Below are 11,684 nucleotides of genomic sequence, written 5' to 3' on the forward strand. Positions count from 1 at the left end.
TTGGAAAGATATATTATGATGAATTTTGAGAAACCCAGTTTTTAATACTACATTTATTTTGTACATAAACTGAAAAAATATAATTAAAAAGTTAATTATTAATAATTGTCAATTTCGAATGTATTTAACAATGTCATATGTTTAACCTGAAAATTGATAGGTCCAAAACTGTCAGATGAAGGCGGTAGGTGTCGCGTCAGTCACTCACGGAGTAAATAGAGTGATACTTTTCAAAAGTAATATTTAAAAATCCTTTATAAAAGCTATATAATTAAAACGACTTTCGTTCAGTTACCATCTAGATCTCATAGAGAGACATCAACTCAGCAACAGGTTCAGCAACCCCATTGGGAGTGTTACGTTGCCATGCAGGGTATATTTTAACAAAGATGTAATAAATAAAAAAAATTGCACCATTTTAAGGGTTTCTACCCACATATTTAGCGGCTTGTCTGATGTGCACTTGGTAAATGCACTGTTGATAGACTAGTAAATACGAAAACGTTCTGTTGTGATGTAGCCCGAAGGCTCTTTTTAATTATATACCGTTTATAAAGGATTTAGAAAAAAACTTTTGTGATTTATAGTATATGGCCAACTACACGAATTTTATTTTCCTTGTGGATAATACTTTTCACTTTAGTCGTATATATCCTCTTTTTATATTCTTTGCTGATGGATTGGTCCCATAAAATACTGTTTGTGTTCCATCGTGCGAAATATTGATACCGAGATATTTGTAGTCATAGCAGTACTTTATCGTGGTTCTGTCGTCTAATATGAGATCTTTTTGTTGCCTTTCAATCCAAAAGTATTCGGTTTTCGTTTTATTCACTTTTAAACCACATATATGGTAGTCTTCAATTAATTTTCGTACAAACAATAATCTTCATACTCCGTCGTAATATACATTCTCCAAAAATACGTAATACCCCGTCGAATATACTCGAAAAAACATATTTAGGCATTTTCAAGGTTTTTTTTTGATAGGAAACATGAAGTGGTCCTGTACATAATTGATGTCTTTGCGTGCAAAACACTCGAGATAATTTTTTTTAGCTTTTGTTTTCTCGAAAATCATTATATATTTTAATCTTAAAAAATGCATTTTGTAAAGTAATGTAGATACAATCTTTTGATTGTTTAGAAAACAGTAGACAATAAATTTACCTTGAAAGCTGATAAAAAGTAAAAATGACTGAGATATAATCTGTCAGTAATCCTAAACAAGAATTCTGGCGACTTGAACCGTTTTCAGTCGCCCCCAATGAATTATGGAATTTGCAGAAATTCTGGATGACGCTCAACTATAAATAATACACCAAAAGTTTTAACTTGAGCAGCACAAAACACAAATTGTCGAATTATGGTCCACTGTATCGTTAGACAATTTCACAACAGAAGAATTTATTAAGGACTAAATATTGTCTAATTTTAATGATATTTTTTGTGAAGTTAAAATAAATGTAGAAAAGATAGTTGAATTCAGAACGAAGCCTTGGAAGGCCTAATATGGAGTTCCGAGATATAGCAGAAACCATTAGAATTACATATGCAGAGAAATTAACATAAGGATTTCCTAACGAAACTTAACCACAGATAGACAAATTCAACCCAATGTACCCGCTAATTAGAAAAATTAAGGGAACTTAATGCATATATTATTATTTACGTATTTTATTTAGTTTGGGTTTATCTTTTTATGTCTTCATACGATGTCATAATTTCATTTGGAAGTCTCTCTTCCCTTCCTTCCCAAGACAGATTCCAGATCCGCCACTGGCTTGAATGCCACGTCTCGAACGAGTATAATATCTATGAACTTATCAAAAGTTTGCTCGACATCGATAAAATAAGCTAGAATTAGAGGAGTACTCAAGGATTGGATTCATCTATTTATGTATCTATGAAATCCATTAAATATTTTCCTTTTACTAGGGATAAACTTGCCTTTTTAAGTCCGTGGACCACTCATTTATGATGTACCACTTCCTTTTTCGTATTTATAGAGCCTCCAATATACTCTTTTTTCTACTTTAAGTTGCTTTCAATTGACTCAACTACTCTTCTACATTTTTAAGTTTATTAACTCTGAATCTACTCTTATTTCTGTCGCTAGGCTTTACCTGTACTAACCTCTTCAGTATTGATCTTTTTTTGTGAGCTCTTCTATTTCTAAAGAGGTTTACAAAACTCTTTGTTGTGGGGTATAGTCGAAAAATTTTTGAAGCTTTACAAAAAATCAAAATATAAAAAAAAAAATTTCTACCAATACCGATGGTGAAATTTTATTACCCACCAATACTGACCGATGGTGAAATTAATGCTATTTTAACTAGCTACTTACTTGTCTTCTCTAGAAGTGCGGCCAAAGTGTAGACTTGCCGCGCAGTCCTGGCAAGAGTTTTCTTGTTTAAACTTGTAAAATGTTATCGGAAAGGCGAAACGGGCCAGTGCAGAGTTTTCTCACTCTTGTGAGCTGTAGTCAGTGGGAGGAGCTTACAATGTCATTAAGATATAAAATTTTCCCAGGCACAACCTCGGACAGTAATAAAATTCTTTGTGAAAAAAGTTTTAAATAAAGAATAAAGTAATTTTTTAAACCATAAACTTGTCTTTCCCCACATCAAACTTTTCAAGCATTCCTATTATAAATGTAGAAAAGTATAATAGATTAGTCAGTTAATAAAAAGTGCAGTTTAATTTGAAGAATGCATCCCAAATCCTCAAGAATGGAAATCAAGCATCCTAATACCTCTCTCCAAAAAGGGAAACAAATCGGACTAGGAAAATTACAGAGGAATGAATTTATTAAACACAATACTAGAATTAACAAATAAAGGGATAACAAATAAACTGAATGAAATTATAACACTAGCAGAAGAAAAACAAGGTTTTAGGTCGGGAAGATCATGCACCGACGCTATATTTATGAGGCAAGTGCAAGAGAAATCATTAGAATACAACAAATCGGCACATCTATGTCTCGTGGACCTTAAGAAGGCATCTGACAGGGTCAAATTAAATGACGTTATCCACTTATTAGAGAGATACCTCTAGGAAAAATCAAAACGATCGAAAATATCTACCAAAACAACACAATAAAAGTAAAAGTAGAAGAAGAACGTCAGGTGATAGAACAAGTGATGGAGTTTAAATATCTCGAAAGCTCGACACTGAAGTAGAAGATCAAGTGAATAGAGCAAACAGAGCCGCTGGTTGCCTGAATTTAACAATATGGAGAAATAAAAATATCGGGAAAGGAATAAAAGGCAGAGTTTTACAAAACAGTCATCAGACCAATAATGACATACGCGACAGAAACACGACCTGACACAGAGAGGACAAAAAGGATGTTAGAAACAGCAGAGATGAAAACACAGATGAAAAATTGATGATAAGACACTATGGGACAGAGCTAAAAGTACAGATATACGACGCAGATGCAAGGTGGAGAACATCAAGAACTGGGTAAGAAATAGAAGAGTAGAATGGAACGATCTTATAAGCCGAATGACAACAAATAGACTAGTAAAAACGGCAAGAGACGGTTCCCCAATAGAAAGAGCACGAAAACGATGGAACGACAACTTACTGTAGGCACATTGAAAAACAGACAGAGTCATGTCTAGATAAAAAGACGACGAAGAAGAATTTGAAAGATACTGAGCTTATGATGCATACACCCTTATTAAACACGAAAAAAAATTTCATTCATCTTTTTTTTTTAAGTTTTCTATTACTTTGTAGCAGGTTCTCACGAAAAGAAAATTTAAGAAAATTGCACAGATAATTGAAACGTTTCCGAAAATTTATCAGCTTACAAGTGAGTCAGTTTCAGCTTACAAACGAAGCAGTAACGTCTCCAGAAGATGCCAAACACTAGTGTTATAGAAACGTCGAGAATTAATCTTAGAAGATAACGGCCTAACAACCCGAACAAACAGTTTAGCAAGTAACACTGAAAACTTTGTTTTCAAAACTTCCACAAAATTTATTATAAAATCTTATCACTACAGCTGTTTCAGCAGAGTGCCTTACTCAAGTGATCTATTTTTGGTATGCGTTTACACTTTATAGTTTTTAAAGAAATAGGTTGAGGAGGGGAGAACTATTTGTCTCAAGTTGGTCTGAAAACAAAGTTTTCAGTGTTTTATTGTTATATAAAATGAATTTTCATCAAGTAACGGTCGAATCCATAAAATTTTTTTTAGTTTTAGTTGAATTTGATTCTGAAAAAGCCACTAATATGACGTACCAACTTATATCATAGAACTCGCACTGCTACAAGTAAAAAAAGTCAAACTGACGGGCAACATGAAATGAAGTTAAACGAACTCGAGGTCAACAACGTATAAATGTCATATTCCATATAATACCTATCGAGCAGTATTCAATTGTAACGTGACAATTGATTACAGTTTAAAACAAATTGTTGCTCTTTAACAAATGAACGTTATGTGTATACACTGGAGGACATTCAAGTTTAAAGGTGAAGCTTCTGGATTGTGTTGGGCCAGTGGTTAAGTCAAATTCACGCCATATATTAATTTCCAGAAACGAACCAGATTCTATTCATTTTTTGACTCATATAGCTTATAAACAAGTACGTCTGTTCGACCAGCCAGTGACTCTATAAAACAATATGTAATTACTCAGTACAATATAATATTAAATGCAAATATCTTCTCCTTTTCTATTTACATCTTCTCGTTACAAAGAATAAATATTTCACTTGATCGATTGGTCCTTACTAGTCATTTTCGACACTGTTTCGACTACGTTGTGGTATCTAAAGTTTTTATGCAATATTATTTAATTATTTCAATGTTAAAAAGAATATAACATTCTATCGTCTAATTAGGATAACCTTACATTATTTAAATTACATAAAATTAAATTACTTTTATACACACGATGAAAGTCCGGCCAAAGTGCTGGCTTCGGGAAAATTATGTTTACACTTTACGAAAGCAACAAGCAGGAAAAAACAATATAACACTATTATTTAAATTCACTGACGACAAAATGAAATAGACAAGTTAATTAAGAGACTCTTCAGCTCGGGTCAGACATAGATAGTGATTTAATAAAGTAGTTTTGTCGAGTTTTTTAAATGAAGTTGAGTCTATACGTGGCGGAGTGATTAGTTTAAGTGGTTTTAGTAATAAGTGGAGTACTGATAGTAATTAAAAAAATCATATTAAAAATAGAATTGCATGACTTTCGTATTTTGTAAAAATGAACCAAGAAATTAATCGAGCCTCCTCAATTTTACACACATTCCTCTGATTACTTATCTCCATTCTAATTCTGGTCTTCCTCTACTTCTTCTATTCCATGAAACATAGTTTAAGGCTTGTTTTAGCCATTGATCCTTCTCTATTGATTTATGATAAACTACCTGCAAAACTCGGGAAAATGCGAATTGACTACAGCGGCATGTGGCACTAAACGAAACCCAGCCACAAATAAGATATCAATTTAATTGAGCGCCAAATTTGAAATTGGGAAGCACGCTTCCGCACGGATCAGAATTGGCAGCACCACGTCGGAGGAATTGACACCGGGCTTAGACAAGGAGATCTTCTCGCCCCCCTGCTATTTAATTTTGCACTGGAACATGCGGTAAAGAAAGCTCAACCACAACTGACAAACGGATTTGCCGCCCAAGGGTCAAAAATACTATTGACGTTTGCGGATGACGTGGACACAATTGCACAATCCACCAGAGATGCAAAAGAAGTTTTCACCCTATTCGAAAACGGAGCCAAGGAAGTTGGTCTGAAGGTCAACGAGGACAAGACCAAATACATGGTGGTTACGAAGAACCCAAGACAAGGGTTAGACAAAACGTAACAATCAATGAATACAACTTTAAAGTCGTCACAGAATTCAAGTACCTGGGAGCGATCATAACATCTAAAAATAAATATGAAAAGGACGTGACAGCCAGGATCATTGCAGGAAACAGGGCATATTACTCATTAATGGCCGTACTTAAATCAAAAATATTCTCAATACCAGCAAAAATAAGAGTATACAAGACAATAATTTGTCCCACAATAACGTATGGAAGCGAAACATGGACTCTGAACCAGCGGGAAACGACAAAATTACTGGTACTGGGAAGAAAGATACTGCGGACTATCTATGAGCCTTACAGAGAAGAGACAACAGGAGAATGGAGAAGAAGACACAATGATGAACTCCACAATGAATGACAGTATATGGAGATGAAAACATACATTAAAGCAAACCGAATAAGATGGGCGGGCCACGTACTAAGATTGAGTGACGAAAGACTCATGAACGCCACATTCTGGGAAAGGCCCGATGGCAGAAGGTCAATTGGTCGCCCAAGAAAGAGATGGAAGGACGCAGTAGTCAGTGATCTACGCAAAATGGGAATACAGCAATGGGAAATAGCTGCTCAGGAACGACAACAATGGAGGTAAATAGTAAACGCGGCCAAGACTCACATAGAGTTGTAGAGCCAAATGGTGATGATGATTGATTTATGATAATGCAGAGTGTCAGGTATCTGCAAAAATAGTTAACAGGGCTCGAGAGGCTGCAGTTTTTATATTACCTTTGTCTGCACATTGCAGCCCCTTGCTCTAACAGTTTTTGGTCCGTTTAAATCATATTATAACATAGAATGTGACAAATGCATGCTAAACAAATCCGGGTCTTCCTTTTTATACAATTTACAATATAGCCGAGTGTATTCCCCTTGCGTTTTTGGATGCTTTTACCCCCGGCAATATAGTTAAAGAATTTGAGAGATCGGGAATTCATCTATTTAACCCTGAAATATTTGGGGATGCTGATTTTCTTCCAGCAAGCGTAACTGACAGACTGTTAGACACCGATAAGAGCACAGATCTATCTAATGCACCAGGACCAAGTCATGTTAATGGTGCTGTAATAAATTCTGTTAGCGGAGATAATAATGTTGAGACACCAAGTCGACAAGCCGAAGTAACTGAAGTTGCTCAAGTAACTCAAGGGTTTCCTAAAGCAAGACCAAGAAAGACTGCCAGGGCAAGAAGAAATAAAAAAAGCGCAGTGTTAACAGACACCCCTGAGAATATACTTACTGAAGAAAAACAATAAACTATATGAATGAATTAAAATCTTTAAAAAAGGGAAAAACGTGAAGGTACCATCGAAAAGCAGAAATATTTCAGAAGAAAGTGATACAAGTTAAAGTGAAGAGGAAGTCGAATATAAAGAGGAATCCTCAGACATGGAAATGGATGAAGAAATTTTTATGCTGGATCAAGATTCGAATTAACCAAAAACAGAAGGAAAATTTGTGCTCATACGGTTCCCTGGTAGAATATACTATGTTGGAAAAGTTAAAGGTAACATTATAGCTATAATACCTCGTATTATTGCATATTATTTAATTTTCCTTTTAATTACAGAATTAAAAAAGCAGGATGAAGAGTTTAAAGTATCGTTTTTGAGGAAAGGCAATAAACCTAACGTAGAAGATGTCGTTTTGCTTGGAAGTTGTGCTTCCAGATCCATTGCCAGCCGCCACCAAGCGACAATGCAACATTTTTAAATTTGGTAATTTTCGGGACTCGATGTTCGATAAGGAAACTGAAATAGTCATGCCTCACTGTGTACTGTATACTGTCTCACTGTGCCTCGCATGAGGTACACAGCGAAGACAGTTTTCATGAAAAAAATAAACGCTTGTTTACAATTTGTGTTAGGTTTTTCTTTCAGTTAATCTATTGTGTTGTTGGCGTAAATAGGCATCTAAACCGTAAGTACGGAATTCAATTTAATTTTTGAAATTTCCGAGTTCTATTTGAAGAAATACGATTTTTGTCTCACTGTGGTCCACCCTCCCCTATTGTAAATCCTGACATTTCATTCTCTATTTTAACGACAGTTTTTGCGTTTATGCACATTGCCGCTATAGCGTTGATGTATGCATTACTTAGGTCTGCCTTCGTCAATATTTAAAACAATCTTTTTAAGGGTACTATACCATAAGCCTTCTCTAATTCAACGAAAACTACATGAGTCGGTAGATTTCTGGCTGTTCTTTTCTCTATAATTTGTTGAAGTACAAATATATTATCAACACAAGATCTGCCAGCAGGGAATCCACACTGATATTCTATTTTTTCATATTGGTTTTCGATTCGTTTTTTATCAATCGGCCGTACAACCTCCAATAATAACGCTTATACCTCTGTAATTTTTACATTTCCTATTTGTATTTTTTTTTTGTAGATAGAGCTTATACACGCCAAGCTCCAATCTTCTGGAACATTTTCTTGCTTGATTCATTAAGAATCTCCGCCAACAATTCTATTAGTACTGACTGTCAGAGTTTTATTAATTCAATGGAGATGTTTCCAGGTACTGTGGCTTTCCCGTTTTTCATTTTATTTGAGTTTTGTACCCACTGATTGGTTGTACTTCGTCTATTGAATCTGTTCTGAAGTCGCTGTAATTTATTTCGCAATGCGGTCTTCCTTTTGTCAATAGGGATTTGTTATATTCCACTCTGACATACTTATCTAGCTTTAATCTCCCTGTTCCTTTGTGATCTTTTCTTAGATTTCCTATAAACTTCCACGTTTCAGATACTCGAGTTCCAGCCATATATCTGTTTATTTCTTCACATTTGTTGTCCCAATAACTTCCCTATTAGAGTAAGTTTATGTTCTACAGTCTTCTGGATTTTGTATTTGTAGTCAGATTCGATGTTATCTTTTTGGTGTCTACCAACTCTCTTATTTCTTTTGACCACCACTCCGGATCTTGGTTTTGCACATTTTCCTTATACCCTGTGGCCTCTTGTGCTGCATAATGTATACAGTCTTGTCTACAGTGACAGTATAGTTCTTCCACCGTCTTGTTATCTTTTCTAATATTTTGTAGTTTTATAGCCAATCTGAGTTTGTACAGAAATTGAGTTAATTCATTCATCAGACTTCACAAATTATATTTATTTACACTCATATTTCCGGGCATTGTTTGTTCATATTGAAGGTCACTGTTATTTTCCTGGCATTTAACTAACATCTTTGCCATGGCTAAGTAGTGATCCGATCCACACTCCGCTCCTCAATACACCCTTAACCCCAAAATTTTTAGATTTGGTTTTTGGCACATGATAACATTAATCAATAATTGACCTTAGCCCTCTTGTTGGCTGTGTCAATTGTCAGGTTTAAATAAATTGCAAAAAACTAAAGTAGTAAAACCTAACTTTACAAGTAAAAGAAATCATCTGTAAAGAAGCTACCAGACCAGATAACATACGTACAAAACCTACCAAAGAAGGTGATAGTGTATCTTACTTTATTTATTACCAGTAAGCTAAGACTTAAGACACTTACCATCCCACTGAAAAGACGCCCATGTGATTAGGATACCAAAACCTGGAAAAACAGTACCTTCTTACAAAACTACAAGCTTATTGTCAGGCATAAGACAAACTGTTTCTGCCAAATCTTTCTCTTAAATTCATCTAATTTAAAAGAAATGCTTCAGGAATTCTTAAAAGAGGGTCAGCTACTATAGTAGAGTGCATTTCTGACAAGGCAGTTTCTTAAGGTACTGGAGAGAACTGTGTGACAAGCTGGATGAGGACATCTTTGGTCAAGGATATAGGATCGCAATGAAAAAGTTCCATGCGTACCCCTCATATGCTCAAAAAGCTTGGGTAACACGAGAGCTTTTTACGGTCTGCAGATGGAGGGGGACAATGGAGCTGAGCGGTATGTACCCTTTACCATGAATGAATTAATCGAGGCATTAGATGCACTCAAGCCACGTAGGTCCCCCGGACTAGACCAGATACCCCCGAAGCGGTTTAACCTGGTACGGTGGTTTTGAGAAATTTCCACCATCAGAAAAGAAAACAAAAGTTTCCTAACATAGAATTCTTAGCAAAATTGCTAATAATTATTTTTTAGTAGTACTATACTTGTTGAAGATTTTCTGAAGAAGGTAATATGATGTTCTAATCCATCATCCTTTTGAAATGAGACACTTGTCATACAAGAGTTGCTTGCGTTGCAAGCAAGGTAGACATGCATAGAAAAATATTGTAAGAGCCTATTTGATTTTATGAAAAGCTTCATCAACTTGAAAAATTCAAGTAATAGGTTGACCTCTCTTTCTTTTTTCGGTGACAGAAATAGGACTATAAATTAAAACACAATTACGTAAAACTAAAAGTGGAAATCCAACAATTATCCTAAGGAATTGAGGATGTAAGATAAAAATCAGATGAGGGGAGATACATATGAGGCTCCAGACACGAAGATATTGTATTACAGATAAACGTAGACTCCTAACATACTCATTTTTTCGTTTTTTATAATATAAACTCAATAAAAATTATAAAACACAAATTATCAACACTCCGAAAATATTATCTTCAATGTAGCCTCTATATAGCCAGGACTGGGCAAATGTACTTAAGCTAAATATACTTAAGAGAAAAATACAACAAACTATGAAAGGAAAGCGTCTAACGCTAATTCATAAACAAAGCGGTTTCACTGCAATGAAGTAACAACTTGAGAATTGCCTCAGAGGCATTCTCAAATTAAGTAACGACGACAGAAACCTCACCAGACGTCTGAGTGATAGTGTGGTGTGAGGAATGGTGGAGTGTTTCGAGGTTGGGAGGTATTACGAGTAGTTCTTATGAGATATTAGGAAATTACTTCTGGATCTCGGCCTGTTGGATCCGATCTCCTCAACTCTTAAACATATGGGTTCATAACAACTCTTCAAGGGGTTGTGTGTCCATATATCTCTAAGAAACTGGGATTGCTTATTTTGAGTTTTAATTGAATTGACTCCATAGTTTTACCTGAATTTTCCAGTCAGTTCAGCTAAAATAAATAATGTATTCAAACATGCCAATTACTAATTACTCGATCACTTTACTAAACTACTGGACTTGCATAAACCGAGATTTACATGATTGGAGATTTTATCACTAATCTTAATCCATTTCTTCCCCGTTTAAAAAATACTTTTAAACTTATCATTGAGATGACAAAGATGACAAACTAATGGAAATCCTATTACCACTACGGATCTGTTAAACATACTACTTCTTTGATTTTTAGATTCTTCCGATGTTTGTCCAGATATTTTGCTTGGTTAATATTCTTTATTGTCCCTTTTCTATAATTTGGTCAAGAATCTTTCATATACAAAGTTTGTTAAGAACTAGAGGTGACTTCAAATGTCGCAGGGTGAGCACATTCGATTTTAAATTTGTTTATTATGTTGGTAAACACGTCAGCAACACAGGTACATATAACATTAGTACCCATCTTGATTTTTTAGATATAATATTTATATCTGTTTTTGTGTGTCTTGGTGACTATATCGAAAAAATGGATCAAAATGTGAAAATTAATGATGTTGACTGTAGCATTTGGTGTGTCTACATTGAGAAAAAAGAATAAAAAGTGAATAAAATGATTATCGAGAATAGTCAAGTCAATATTGAAAAAGTTGTTGAAGATGTCGGCATGTTGGTTGACTCCTGCCATGCAATTTTTTCGGGTGTTTTAGGAATAAAACTTGTGGCAGCGAATTTGTTCTAAAATTGCTAAATTGTGACCAAAAGAACCGTCGGATAAGCATCGCTCATGAGCTGTTGAAGTCAACGACGATCCAGA

This window comes from Diabrotica undecimpunctata, chromosome 6 (assembly GCF_040954645.1).
Source record: "Diabrotica undecimpunctata isolate CICGRU chromosome 6, icDiaUnde3, whole genome shotgun sequence".
NCBI classification, from domain to species: Eukaryota; Metazoa; Arthropoda; class Insecta; order Coleoptera; family Chrysomelidae; genus Diabrotica; species Diabrotica undecimpunctata.